At 35.4% G+C, this 15,514-nt stretch overlaps 1 long non-coding RNA gene across 1 annotated transcript in view; it reads left to right on the forward strand.

Annotated features, from left to right (window-relative positions):
- The window catches only part of LOC309643161, a 468,256-nt gene that overhangs the window by 20,666 nt on the left and 432,076 nt on the right, over nt 1–15,514 (forward strand). The window contains exon 1 of the long non-coding RNA XR_014253594.1: nt 1–7,344. This exon is cut by the window's left edge and continues 20,666 nt beyond it. This is a non-coding gene — a long non-coding RNA (uncharacterized lncRNA). The remainder of the gene's footprint in view (nt 7,345–15,514) is intronic.

A 15,514-nucleotide genomic window follows, 5' to 3' on the forward strand; every position in this document is an offset into this window, starting at 1 on the left:
GATGAAGGGTAACTTCCTATGAAATTTTATTAGAAGGTAAAATCACAGAAAACTCTCTTTAAAACATTTTTTTACAAAAATTTCAAAGGTCATTTCTTGAGATTATATCCTATATCACCTTAATGTAATATAACATTTATTTAATTGTTGCCTATTATGAGTTGAATATATTCTGCAAAAATTCATATGTTGAAGTCCTAATCCCCTAGTACTTCAGAATATGATCATATTCATCACATATGTTATTTAAATTAAGATTAGTAGGGTGGGCCCCTAATCTGATACAACTGGTGTCCTTATAAAAAAGGGAAATTTGGATTCAAGAAAGACTGCACATAGGGAGAATACTATATGAAGGCTGGAGTTATGCTGCCACAAGCCAAGGAACTACTGGAAACATGGAGAGAGGGCTGGACAGATCTGTCCCTAGAGTCTTCAGAGGGAGAATGGTCCTGCCAACAGCTTGATTTCAGATCTCTGGTCTCCAGAACTGTGAGACAATAAACTTCTATTGTTCTGAGCCACACAGTTTGTAACATTTTGTTACAACAGGGCTAGGAAACTAATACTTTATTCAACTGCCTACTAGGCTCTTGAAATAATATAATGAATTAGAAACAGCCCCTGGGACTAAAGTCCAGCATATATCATAGCCTACAATACTCACTCCCATTGCTATGCAACTTGTATGTTTAGAAATTTTATCTTTCTTGAGTAGATGCTTCACAACTCCATGACATAAAATTAAAAAATAAAAAGAGACTAGAAAAGGGAGTTAGGTGTGAGATATATATATATAAATATATATATATATTTGATATGGTTTATTAATGCTAATAGTGGTACCTAACATACAGTGTTTATTAAGTATCAGAAATGATATTCTTGGGTATTTTCATCTATTTAGAAATCATATCTATCCTATATAAACAGTATATCAGAGAAAGTAAGAGATTTGCTCAAACAATGACCTGAACCCAATTTGGAATCAGGAATACATGTGCTCTACTTGTACAAGATAAAATTGTCTAGGTGGTTAAATTTCTTACTACTGTGACCACAATGAAGTTAATAATCTCTAGATGGCACTGTCAATGTTTCCCCTTGAAATCCAAAGTATAAGAATTCCAAAATCTATATCGCTGTCAAAAATTATGCTTTCTGAAGAAAATGATTATATCATTTTCTTCACAACAGGTAAAACCTATTGCAAGAAATGATAAACAATTACAAAATTTAGCAAGTGACATGCCAATATGTACTTTGTGTTTCATGGTTTCAAAGACGTAGCAACATTAACATTTAAATAGGAAAACTTAGTATATGAGCAGAAGTTTTTTAAAAAATAAAAAGAAATTGCACAAAAAAGGAAAAAGAAGATATGAACATCAACTTGCCCTCAACATGTGACCCATTCAAGATAATTTATTGAGTAGATATCCTATTACCATTGTGAAAAAAATACATTTTAACTCTAAAAGTTTTCAAAGTTTGAATTAGCTTTAGAGTTAAAAAAAAATACTATTACTCAGAGATTTAATCTAACGTAAATCAAAACTTTGTTATAAAATCACTTTACCAGGTTCAGTCACATTACAAGTCAATCTCGTTTGTGTATTAAATGAATAAAAAGTCTTTTCTATTGAGAAATCTTCTAATGTAGTTTTGTTATCAAATATAATAAGTTCACCTAAAACAAAAAGACTGCCAGTTGTTTCTCCAGCAAAAATGGGTTTATTCTGGATCAACAAAGAATTGCAGTTTGGGGCTGCAACCATAATGAGCCCTTACAAGTCCCTTGCAAAAATTGACAGGAAAACTTTTTTATAGAGGGAAAAAGGAAGTTGGAAGGGCCATGGCTTTCCATTGGCTGAGTTGTGACAGTCTCTCGTTGGCTGAGTCCTTGCCAGGAAAGAAGAGGGAGTCTTTCTTCTTCCTGTTGGGCTCTGCTATTATCGTAGGGTGTGAGAGCTCCCCCCTCTGGCATTCTATTTAACTGAGATTTCTGTTTATTATTTTTTTACAAGTAACAAAGTAAGTTCAAAGTAAGTAACAAAATAAGTTCCTATTAACAGACAGATTTTCTTTTTTTTTAAATTTATTTTATTTATTTATTTTTGGCTGTGTTGGGGTCTTCGTTGCTGTGTGCGGGCTTTCTCTAGTTGTGGCAAGCGGGGGCTACTCTTCATTGCCGTGCGCAGGCTTCTCATTGCGGTGGCTTCTCTTGTGGTGGAGCACGGGCTGTACGCGCATGGGTTTCAGTAGTTGTGGCTCGCGGGCTTAGTTGCTCCTAGGCATGTGGGATCTTCCTGGACCAGTGATCGAACCCGTGTCCCCTGCATTGGCAGGCGGACTCTTAACCACTGCACCACCAGGGAAGTCCCTGACAGATTTTCTTGGCAATTCACAGGAGTGTTAAACAGTCCTGCTACAATCAATGAAAGTTTTTTAAAAGGTGACATTTTTATACATTGGAGACTTGCTTCAACATTTCTAGAGTTCTTTGCTTGACATATTTTTCTATTATTGGAGGGAAGCATTTGATATTGGGAATTTGGGAAATTTCCTATTCCTGAAGTCATATACCGCTTTTCCAGATTCATGAAGTGAATCTTTAAATAAACTCTTTTAAGTGTCATCTTTCTCTACTTTGTTTAACAGGAATGCACATGAAACATTTGGCTAAACAAAGGTTTGGCGCCTAAAAATCAGATGAGCAAAAAACCATAGTTTTATTTACTTAAGCTAGAGAAAGAAAACAGAAACAGCCTTCTGAGTGCAGTGAATCAACAAAGTATTCAAAGTGCAATGCTTCCTTTACCCCCTTGTCATAGTTTCAAAAGATCTGACTCAAATATTTGACCCAGAAAATTTCTACATGTTTTCTTTATTACTAAGTGATACCAGCTCTATACTTATATTCACAATACCTAATAGTTCTGTTAGTTTAATGTAACTATTATCATTTTCAGGTTTGATTTCATCATGGTCATATGATGAAGGCTTTAGTAAGTGGCATATTAAGTTGAGAATATTGCCAAATTTTAATTCTCTCCATTGTGTTTAATCAAACTTGTGGTGAAAAGATATAATAAATGACAAATAACAAAAGCCTTGTCACTTTTATTTCTATATGAATTTTAGTATGAAGAAGACGATAAGAATTTCTTAAAAACAGTTCTGTGGAGTAGAATTAATTCAGTACAATTTGCTCACTTATATATTAGAGACTTAGGATTAATCTTTCCGTTCACATTGCATTTTTCTTTATAAAATAGCACTGATCAAGGACATAATACACCTGAAAGAGTTTTTATAAATAAAAATATAAAGAAGTCATTTTAAGAAAAAGATATATCTATATATGCTTATATAGAATGATCATCAAAATATATCATTTAATGGGAAAAAATGGTGTAGAGAATTTGTAGTGGACAGACTCTAAGATGGTCTTGAATGATCCCTGCCTCCTGGTGTTCACACCCTTATGTAATTCCCACACCGTGAATGTGGGTGGGACCTGTGACTTGCTTCTATGAAACAGAATATGACAAAGGGAGCAGGATGTTACTGAAAGTCAGGTTACATAAGGTTGCCACTTCTATCTTGCTAGCAGATTCGATTTATTTTCGGCTTGCATGCTTTGATGTAGCAAGTGGCCATGTTGGATATGTCCATATGGGAAGGAACTGAGGGCAGCCTTGAGCCAATGTCAGCTAGGAACTGAAGCCCTCAATCCAACAGGCCACAAAGAGAGAGAATAAGTGGATTATTCCCCAGTCGAATGTTCAGAAGAGACCCCAGGCCAGGATGGCACCTTAATTGAAGCCTTATGAAAGACACAGAAGCAGAGGACCCAGCTAAGCCATATCTGAATACCTGAGCAAGAGAAGCTGTAAGACCGTAAGTATAAATGCATTGTTTCAAGCTGCTTATTATGTGATAAACTGTCAGGCAGCAATAGATAACTAACACAAATTTTGGTACCTGGAAGTGGGATGCTTCTACAACGTTAAAGTGTGGGAGTGGCTTTGGAACTGGGCAATCGTTAAAGACTGGAAGGATTTGCAGGAGAATAACAAGGAAAGCCTAAATTGCCTTGACCAGTCTGTTAGCAGAAATTTGAACATTGAGGACACAGCCAGTGAGGGCTCAAAAGAAGTGAGGGACAAGTGTTGCAAGTGCCACCTGGTTTCTTCTTACTACTTACAGCAAAGTGCAAGAGGAGACATTTAAATTAGGGGTGACCTGTGGTGTCAAACAAAAATGGAACCAGGACCAATGATTTGCAAAGTGCTCAGCTTCTTCAGATGGCAAAAGATGCTAAAATTAAGAAATGACTTCCAAGAAAAATGTCAGAAAAATGTATTCTAGTGATGAGGTTTGGTCTGGAAATAAAGTTGAGTGTGTAACTGGACAAACCTTTTGTTAAAACTTTAGAAAGATAAAGTATCAGAGTATTCTGTCACAAAAAGTCATTTAGAGAGACTAATGGTGTTGCTGATAGAACCCTTCATTCAAACCATAAGGCATCTAGGAAACTTTAGGGCATTGTCCACAGCCGGCTCTGCAGGAGCCCAAAGCAGAAAAAGGTTTATCTAGAAGACATTTCTGGGTGTGGCTTTGCCTAATGGAATAAATCCCAATGAAATCTGCAGAAAGCCCACAAATTTTTGAGAAAATCATGTCACCTAAACCACTGACAGTTTGAATTAAAAGGAACAAAGAGAATAGAAAATGAGAAGACACTGTTGGTCTCCTCTAAATTTCTCCTGACAGTGACCATATTGCGAAAACTACTCAAGAGCAAACACGTGCTACTTTTCATGAAAAAGTCAGGGAGACTCAGAGGATGAAACCAAGACTGTGGAAAGGCAGCGAAAGGAGCTCTACAAACTGTGACGCTCACGATGAAACAAACCAAGGGAAAACATGCTTCCTTCACTTTGGCCCCATCTACCAGTTCTTGTTTACAAGTTTTAACACTAATGTCTCTCAGGTATATACTCAGCTGGTCCAGGATGGAGACATACCAATAAAAGGAGTGCAGAGGAAGTGGCTGTGGCTGTCATTTTTTCCCACTGCCAAAGACAGAAGATTTTAGAGGTAGAAATGAAGTCTTTCACTAGCTTCATACATGAAATGATGTGTGTATCGTAACCTGTCTTGACTTTTGTGATAGGTCCTAAGAGGTCGCAAATTGAATAGCCAGAAAGCCAGTCACTAGGAGTTAATTTTTTTTTCCTTCTAAATTTGCTAGCCACAGCCATGGAGATTTTGAAGCGTACTAAATGTATTAGAGCAGTTAACACCTTTGAAAGACTCCTGGAAAAAAATGGATTCCAAACTGGATGCATAAATCTATAGCAAAACAAAAACCCAAACCAAAAAACAAAGTTACAGAGAGTTACTCACAGGCCTTGAAACCTAATCAAGGACTTTCCAACCTTTGCCCAGGTGGATCTCAAAATTATTCTAGACTATTTTTACCTCTCATTTTTTCCCTTTTTGAATGGGAATGTCAGCAGCCATTATCCTATGTCTCACCCACTACTGTGTGTTGGAGAGATAGACAGGAGATAACTCTTCTCTTTAGTTTCACATGCCTGCAGAGGAAGAGAAACTGTATTTCAGGAGTTTTACTTAACAAACTACACTCATTCTCACCTACACCTGATTCTGAAGGTGAGATTTTAGACTTGGAGCAAATTCTGTAACAGGTTAGTACTCTAAAGAACGTTTGAGAAAGGGGGTTTAATGTGTTTGGCATGTGAAAGTGATGTGTTTTGGGGTCAGAGTGCAGACTTGGTTAGGCAGCTTCTATGATGACTGCCAATATCCCTGCCTCCTGATGATCATGAACTTGTGGAAACCCCTCCTTTTAAGCAGTATGTTTCTAACTAATAGAATACCTCAGAGCAAAGGGGATATAACTTCCATGATTAGAATTACATAAGAATTTAACTTCTGTCTTGCTTTCAGACTCTCCCTATTGCCTTCTCAAAGAGGTCCATGGGGCAAGGAGCTGAGTGAGGGTGGCCTCTGGAATTCTACCAGCAAGGAACTGAGGCTCTCAGTCCCATAGCCCATAGGAGACTAAATACTGCTAACAAACATATGAGGTTGGAAATGGATCCTTCATCAGTCAGTCCTTCAGATGAGGCCCCAACCCTGGCCAAGACTGTAGCCTTGTGGGAAACTTTGCAGCAGTGGGTACAGCTAAGCCATGTCCAGGTTCCTGACGCATAGAAACGGTGAATAATAAATGTGGAGCCGAAATGTCCATCAACAGATGAATGGATAAAGAAGATGTGGTACATATATACAATACAATTCAGCCATAAAAAAATGAAATAATGCCATTTGTAGCAACATGGATGGACCTAGAGATTATCAAACTAAGTGAAGTAAGTCAGACAGAGAAAGACAAGTATCATATGATATCACTCATATGTGGAATCTGATTTAAAAAAATGATACAAATGAACATATTTACAAAACAGCAACAGACTCACAGATTTCAAAAAGATACTTACAGTTACCAAAGGGGAAAGGTGGGGAGGAGGGATAAATTAGGAGCTTAGGATTAACATACACACACTACTATTATAAAATGGACTACCAACAAGGACCTACCATATAGCACAGGGAACTATACTCAATATTCTGTAATAATTTATATGGGAAAAGAATCTGAAGAAGAATGGATGTATGTATAACTGAATCACTTTGCTGTGCACCTGAAACTAACACAACATTGCACAATAAATCAACTAAACTCCAATATAAAATAAAAATTAAAAAAATAAAAAAATAATAAATGTGGGTTACGTTGCCAATTTTGTGGTAATTTGTTATATCACAATGGATAACAAAAATAGTACTACATGTAAATGCATGCTTTAATATGTGTGGAACATTTCAGAGATAAATACAATAAATGAAACAGGGTGGGTACCTCTGAAAAGAGAATACCTTCTGGCGTGAGAAGAAGTCATACTTTTCTTTGTTTACACTGTAGTTTTTGAGCTTTTTTCCCCAAAATTTTGTGTGACTAAAACTATTAACTATTTTTAAGAAAATAGGTAATTTTATGCTTGTCATTTAAAAATTAACTAAGGATTCATTTTATATAAAACACTCTATTAATTCTATTTTAGCAAAATGAGACAGCTTGAAATGTTAAGATGGTGAAATTTTAGTATAATAAAATTTCAAATCAAAGAGCAATCAAGGTGAGGACACACCTCAGTTTAATCACTTGACAGCAAGAGTCTTAGAGCTGAGAAATCAAATCTGTGATCTTTTCTATACAATCACTTTGTATCAAGAAAAAATACCTGAGTGTATTAGGTTCTCAGTGGAGATATAAGTGGCAGGTTGCAGAGATTCTGTGTTCTTGTTACAGCTTAGTACATGCGATGGGGAACAATTCTGATTTACTTTTTCACCTCATAAATTTGTTAATAATTTAGTTATATCAACAATGAAATTCTTAAATCTGAGATAAAGTTAACCTGTATAATATTTTTCTTCTTATGTATGTAACATAAAGAATGAGATAGCCTCCTGTAGTTGATTTCTTTATAAAAACATATATTGAATACATATCATGTGCAAATCACAAATGATGAACGAGGGGATTTCTACTCACAGGAAACTTTCATTCTAATAAAAGAGAGAGATAACACTCTGTCAGTGGGACTTCCCTGTTGGCACAGTGGTTAAGAATCCGCCTGTCAATGCAGGGGACACGGGTTCGAGCCCTGGTCCGGGAAGATCCCACATGCCGTGGAGCAACTAAGCCCACGCGCCACATCTGCTGAGCCTGTGCTCTAGAGCCCACATGCCTCAACTACTGAAGCCCGCGCGCCTACAGCCCATGCTCCGCAACAAGAGAAGCCACTGCAATGAGAAGCCCGCACACCTCAACGAAGAGTAGCCCCCGCTTGCTGCAACTAGAGAAAGCCTGCACGCAGCAATGAAGACCCAATGCAGCCATAAATAAATAAATAAATAAATTTATATTTAAAAAAGGCTCTGTCAGTGTGGTAAATGTTATAATAGGTACATGGACAGGGAAGCTAGTTGAAAAAACAGAGTCACCCATCTGAGTCTATGAATGGGGAGACCTGGGAAACTTTCCAGAAGAGTAAATACACAAGCTAATGTTTTCTGTCTCCTTAACAAATAAAAATTTGAATTTTACTTTCATGTTGTTTGGAATTTTATTCTTAACTCTTGTTTGATGTTTTGCCTTTATGCTCGATAATCTTATTTTCAACAATGCATAGGCTTGTTGGCATAGCTATCAGATTAAGCCAGTAGCAAATCCTGAGAAACTGGACATCTCTGCAATGTTGGGAGTGTGGGTTGGGTATGCTAAGCCATGAAATAGGAGAGAAGGAGCATTGCAGAATAAAAAGGAGTTATATACCAAAGGACCTAAAAGAATGTCAGAGAGTTGGCATGGGAGGACTTGCAGGAGAGGTACAGCAGGAAATGCTCTCACTGGACTAGAGCAGACGGTGGAAAGAAAAAAGAAATTACACACACACACACACACACACACACACACACTCACACACACACACATATTTAAAAGCTGTAGAGAACAGCCTGAGAAGATTGAGTAGGCTGAGAATTACCATACCACATTATCTATTATTTTTAGTTTGCAGATTCCTATTTATTTCATTCAGCGAGTGCTCCTAAGTATAACACATATTTTGAACTGAAGGATTTAGGGAAGAGTGGGTGAGTTTAGGAGAGATCAGATGACTCAGTGGAAAATGAGCACAGATGCTATGGCAGACTGCCGTCCCATCTTCCTGGGAGTGCTCACACACTGCTTAATGAAGTTTTCTTGGGAGCTTGTGGTTGCCCCAAAGCTCAGCCCCATGGACTCTACATCAAAGCACATCAACTGCTTCACAGACATACTCCACCTCTGTGCTCAAGAACAATCACTGCCGAAGTCGTGACATCTATGGATACCTTCATTGGATTCTGTGAGCTTTAGCATAAACAAAATTATTTTATGATTCTTGCTTTCCAAATGAAAACGAGGAGCTTTCCTGGTGGCACAGTGGTTAAGAATCCGCCTGCCAATGCAGGGGACACAGGTTCGATCCCTGGTCCGGGAAGATCCCACATGCCACGGAGCAACTAAGCCCGTGCGCCACAACCACTGAGCCTGCACTCTAGAGCTCACGAGCCACAGCTACTGAGCCTGCGTGCCACAACTACTGAAGCCTGCACGCCTAGAGCCCGTGCACTGCAATGAAGAGTAGCCCCTGCTTGCTGCAACTAGAGAAAGCCCACGTGCAGCAATGAAGTCCCAACGCAGCCAAAAATAAATGAATAAATAAAATAAATTTTAAAAAATTAAAAAAATAAATAAATGAAAATGAAAAATTATTCTTAAAAATTAAATTGTATGATGAAATATGGGAACATTTGCTCCCAGTTGGGAGTAAAAAATTTCACAAATTAGTCCAACAATATTCCCTTATCTGTCCAATATCTTATGCAATGGAATGTACTGCCTAGTATAAAAATGAGGAAACACAAAGGACTTTTATTGATAAAACACATCACTTACTCATAAAGCTGTCTAGTGGGAGCAGAAATGGTAGTTAAGTGAAGCTAATGAATGAATTAGGGTTTGGGGCAATATCTTCGAATTTCAGTCTTATCCTTTTATGTGCCTTTGGGCATTCCTCTGTCTGAACTAACCTCACCTGAACAACCCACCTCCCCGTAATATTTAAATTAGTTTAACAGTATTAAAAGTTCTTAAGGAAATAAAAAACAATTTACAGTGATAAAAATATGAAAAGTCTAAAGACCTTGTCACCAATACATATACATAGTCAGGCTTCAGTTTAAATGATAGGCAGGGAAAGGCCATGTAGTACAGATCATTTTTTTTTTTCGGTTGGCTTAAACTTCCTCATTTTCCTTTGCTAGGAAGTTAGTTATTTTTCTCAAAATCCCATACAGGCCAGAATGAGAGTAGAGTGGTATGAATTAACCAAGCCATTCTGGCTAGATTTTTTTTTTTTCTGTGAACATAATATAACTATAAATCCAAACTAACCACCACAGAAGTACTCTTGATATGATACATATATGATCAGAGAAATCATGGACCTGGTCGCCAGCAAGTCAAAATGAGGGTGAAGTAAATTTGAGAAGGTAGGGTGTGAATATAGTTACAGGTATAAAGATACACATGAAATTTATTTAAACTATTCATTTATTTCTCAGTCATGAAAATTTTGCATTTTCTTCTACAACAGCTACTAATGATGATAATAATTACAACTTAACATTTACTGAATATCTCACAAGTGTGGGCACTTATGAACTTTGCATTCATTATCTCATTTAAACCTTTCAAAAATTCTTTGAAGCACGTACACTCTATATCATCATCCTACAGATATGGAGAAAGAAATGTGAAGAGCTGAGCAACTTCACTACAAACCCATGGTTACTAACTGAAATAGTTAAAATCAAAATCCAATTCCAAAGCTACACCTCTCTGTACTTTAATATACACACCATAATTTTCTACAAATTTTAATCAATATTTTGATGCCTGATAAATATATGGTGTTTCTTTTCACAACTCGGGATTAAATATTTTTATATATACCTATGTGTATGTTGCATATATCTATAAGTATATGATAAATATATGATGAGCCATCATCTTCTGTAGTTACTGAAAATTCTTTATTTTCCTCTATGTTCAGTAACATTTTTAACATTTTCAGTAAAAGAGTCTGATAGATGCATTTTTTTTTACTTTTTTTTGGTCATAATAGTACTTAAATAAGATGCACCTGGCCAGTAGGTCATTATTGTTATACCTGGACAGGGTGAAGTACAGTTATGTTTAGAACCCTAGCATTAATGGCTGCATCAGAGATCCCATACAGACAATTGGTACCTTAGCAGGGGGAGCAAGGTTTTGATGCCAAGTAATAAAACCAATAATTGAGGCAGAAAAGAAAAAGCAGCAAGGTATCAGACTAACATCGATATTACTTCACTGAGTAATAATACTCATTTAACTATGCATCAGTAGAACAAAGTTCTGATTCAGGAGTTGGTGCAACAAAATTTATTACTAAGAAAAATGAAACTCAACAAACAAAACCAGTATTGCTGGTTTGTTATTACTTGAATTAAACATCAAAACTACACTTCAAATACTTTAGACCTAAATAAGTTCATCAACAATATTGGTGTGTGAGAGAATTATAGCAGTTACAATTCAATAGATTTCTAATAAAAAGGCAAAATCGATTAGTTCTTCTCAGGTGAAAAAAAAATTCTCCTATCAGTATATTGCCTGAGATGGGTCAGTGGATGACAGATTTTATTTTCAGAATAAAAATAATATAAGTAGTAAGTGTTGCTTGCTTCCTACTTCATTCTTCCCTTGTTTCTTTCTGAGAAGGAAAAACAAAACCTTCGCTGGTGTGTATCTCTGACTTTAATACAAATAACGTCTGTGACTACTCAGATGTGATAGAGACAGAATCTGGATGGATGTGGGATGGGGAGCAAATGAAAGAGAAGCCATTGTTCAATCAACAGTAAGGGACATGTAGGTTTATAGAGCACATTTAAAGGCAAATAAAGACTTATTGACAAGGCAATGTTAAAAGCTATCTGATATTTCAGGTCTAAACTTTGAGTAGTTGCACAGACAGAGAAACTGTTGCTCAATCAAGGTCGTAATTATGAATATGCAGTATCTCGGTGCAGACGCGGAAGGGAGAGAACACCTAGGAAAGTCAGAAGGATTTAACAAGAAGAAGAAAAATCTGACACAAGGAGAAAAATTGGGACAGGTAAGAACCGGGGTAGTTTTCTTAAGTCACAACTCCTGAGGACTTTCTAATTCCTTTTGGGCACTATACATAAGTCAATAAAAGGAAAACATGTATTACATGTAATAAAATATCTACAATATTGTTCAAATAATTATGTTATTACACTGTGGTAATTCATTAAAAAATCAAACCTATCAAATGGCATATCTTACAATTATATTTTACAGAGAAGAAATTTCAGTGAATGTAAATTTACTGTAATGAGAAAAAATTCAATTTTTGTTTATTTTATATAAGGAGAAAAAGATACATGCTAAGAAAACAATTATGAGAAAACTATTTTCTGAAAAAAGAAATTTTATTTAAAAGGCCTATTTACTTAAATAATTATGTATTAAAATGTTACTTTTTAATATAAAAACCAAGGTCATCCTTCTTCCATCATCAGAAATTACTTAAGTTAGGACGTTCTATCTTTTAAGGATGGGCCCCATTCCAGTAAACAATCAGCACAAATATAAATCTATTCAATTAATGGAACTATCTACCTGAGATTTGATGTGAAAACCAGCATTCTGCCAAGGTCTTTGATCAGATCCAAACAGCATTTTAGAAATAGTGGAAGTTTATTTTAGTTTATATTTTATTTTATTGTTCTGTATTACAGCAAACAAGATAAAGCACCAAGTTCAGCCCTTGAGCAAGAACCTAGAAGTGCTCTTATTTGGAGATTTATGAGCAACTATGTTCTCAAAATATTTTTGAGCCATATTTAAGGTTTCAATTTTCATACTTCCTCAAACAATACTCAAATGTTCATTCTTTCTGAAACACAATTAGAACATCAGAATATTTGTTTTCTTTACTATAACCTTTACTACAAGCTTGCACTAGAATGTTATTATACCTCAGTATTATAGTGGCTTTCTAAAGTATACCCTGGTTCACCAGCAGTCTTACAAATTATGAGCCCAGGGGTTTTTTCATGTCTCTCTCAGGAAGGTAACTTCTCAGAACTCTATTAATAAATTAGTTCAGATCTGACAGAAAATATGTTCTTTTTATTTATATGAAGTTATACACTCTTCAAGATTCATCTTCCTGAAGTATTTCTCATTAAAAAGGAAGAAATACGTTGGGCCATAAAGAACAGCTAAAGAGGAGAGAAAATTTTTTGCATGTGAAAAACTTTACTTTGAAATAAAATACTATTTTTTCATATTAATTTTTGGGTTTTGGCTGATGTGCCAGCATCTATCAAATGGAAGTTGTAAAATTTAATTCTACTTGAACATTTGTTTAATGTAAACAGGAAGACACCAAAATTATTGGAGCTTCTTTCAATATGAGATTGGCCTATGCAGTTTGAATCCATCTCTGATAATAATTAATATTCTTATGTTGAAAATTCCATAGAACATATTTTAAGGTAGAGACATTAAAGGATATTTCAAAATAATATCTTATATATACAACACAACAGTGTGATGTTATTTTATTCATTGACTTTGTCTCAGATATGCCTAAGACTGATGGCACAAGCATGGTAGTACTTTCTCTTGTCCTTCAGCATCACAAATGGTTGTTAAAAATATTTATTTTCTACCTCTGCTTACTGTGAGGGACTAGAAATAATAGCACTCAGTAGCAATTAACACACTAGGCACACAGATATTAATTTCTAAATACCATTCACTTAAAGTAAGCTTGCCTTCTCAGAGAAATAATTTCAGCACTGGGGCAGAGAACTACACAATGAATCCGGAACAGCTTTTTGTGCCAGGAAGTAAAGAGGTACTCCAAGAATGACAGAGAAATACTATAAGTACGCAGAAGTCAGCTCGAAGAAGCTCCAAACTACCAAGTCTGGGATAATTTCAGTGTGGAAATAAGTAATTATATTAAGGGATTAGAACACAGTGTTTAGAATCCATTGAATGAAACAGGAATTCACGAGTCCTTGATGATATAAATAAATGAATAAAAAGAAAGACACGTTCTTCCTTGTAGTAGAATGCCAACTGATAAATGTAGTAATAACAATGCAGTTAGAAAGTCACTATTTGACACATATCCTAGTATAACTGATGATGAGCCAGATATCTACATATTCTCAAATATTCTCCAATTCCAAAGGGAAAAATAGTAAATTTACAGTGGAGAAAACTGTAAGACAGGATCTTAGTTAACTGAGTGACCAAAGTTAATGTCATCAGTAATGGAACAAGCCAACCACATGTGATTCTTGATGTGATGCACTGAGGACAAAATCACTTTTGGTCTATGTCTGCCAAAGATGTAAAACCTCAACCAAATCATGAGAAAACATCAGATAAACTGAAAATGGGGAAGATTCCAAAAATTACCTATCAGTAGTCTTCACAAATCTCAAGGTCATGGAACACAAGGTAAGATTGAAAAACTCTTCCAAATTAAGCTAAAAAGATGTGACAACTTAATGCAACACATGATCTGAGATTTTCTGTTGTTATAAAGGAAATTTTAAGGATAATTTGTGAACTCTGAAAAAAAGCTGTAGATTATATTGTAGTGTGAATCATTTAATTTCCTGATTTGAATTTGAATTTATGTAAAAGAATGTCATTATTCCAAGGAAACACAACATTTACATGTAAAGGGAGCATTATAGCCTCAGTCCTCAACTTACTCTCAAATAGTTCAAATATATATATATGATGTATATTTATAATTTTTATAGTGGTTTTTTCTCTGCATACACACAGAATGTGTGTGTATGCAGAGAAAACCACTATAAAAACAAATACAAGTAAATATTTAAAATAGGGGAATCTTGAGAGGGTATATGGCAATTCTTTTCACTGTTCTTGCAAATTTTCTGAAGTCTGAAATTACTTCAAAAATAGAAACTAACCAAATAATTTTTATCCTACTTTGCTTTGAGGACTCAGGAGTTATAGCAATTTAATTACTATTTACTCTAGAACAGAGTTCATAAAATGGCAGTCAACAGGGCAGTTTTAGCTTGCAGAAATGCTTTTTAGTTAGCTTAGTGTAGTTTAGTTTTGCTTCCGGTGTGTATAGAATAAAATAATATAGAATTCATTTCAGTCATTCAAAATAGTAAAATTTCATATGTAAATATAATTTTGAGCTTCTCTTGAATATTAGAAATATGGAAACTGTAGGCCCACAATTCCCCAAGACAAAAACCAGTAGATGAACAACAATTTCCCTTTTAGTTTAAGCATGTGCTTTCCAGTTCATCATATTTCCCATCCTCCCTCTTCATTCATTCTCTTTTTATATCTAATTTTGATAAGTATTTGCATTTGGAACCAAGCCGCAGAACATATGAGGCAATGTGGAACCTTATCTGTGTTCTATAACTAAGGGAGATGACACAATAAAATGGAATTGGAATACCTGAATGAAGTTTCCAATGTTTGCAATTTCAGTCTACCTGTGTAATCCTGTAGAAATCATTTACCTTTCTGGGCCTTGGTTTTCCACATCTGTGAAATTGGGATAACAATTCTACATCAGTGAATTTCTGAGGATCAAATGAGGTATTATATTAGAAAATTCCAAACTATAGATTGTTACACAAATCTTAACTATGTTCATAACAATAAATTAATAAAGAATTCTGACCAATTCTAATAAAATACACATATTTGAAA

This window comes from Balaenoptera physalus (assembly GCF_965194825.1).
Source record: "Balaenoptera physalus genome assembly, chromosome: 14".
Lineage (NCBI taxonomy): Eukaryota > Metazoa > Chordata > Mammalia > Artiodactyla > Balaenopteridae > Balaenoptera > Balaenoptera physalus.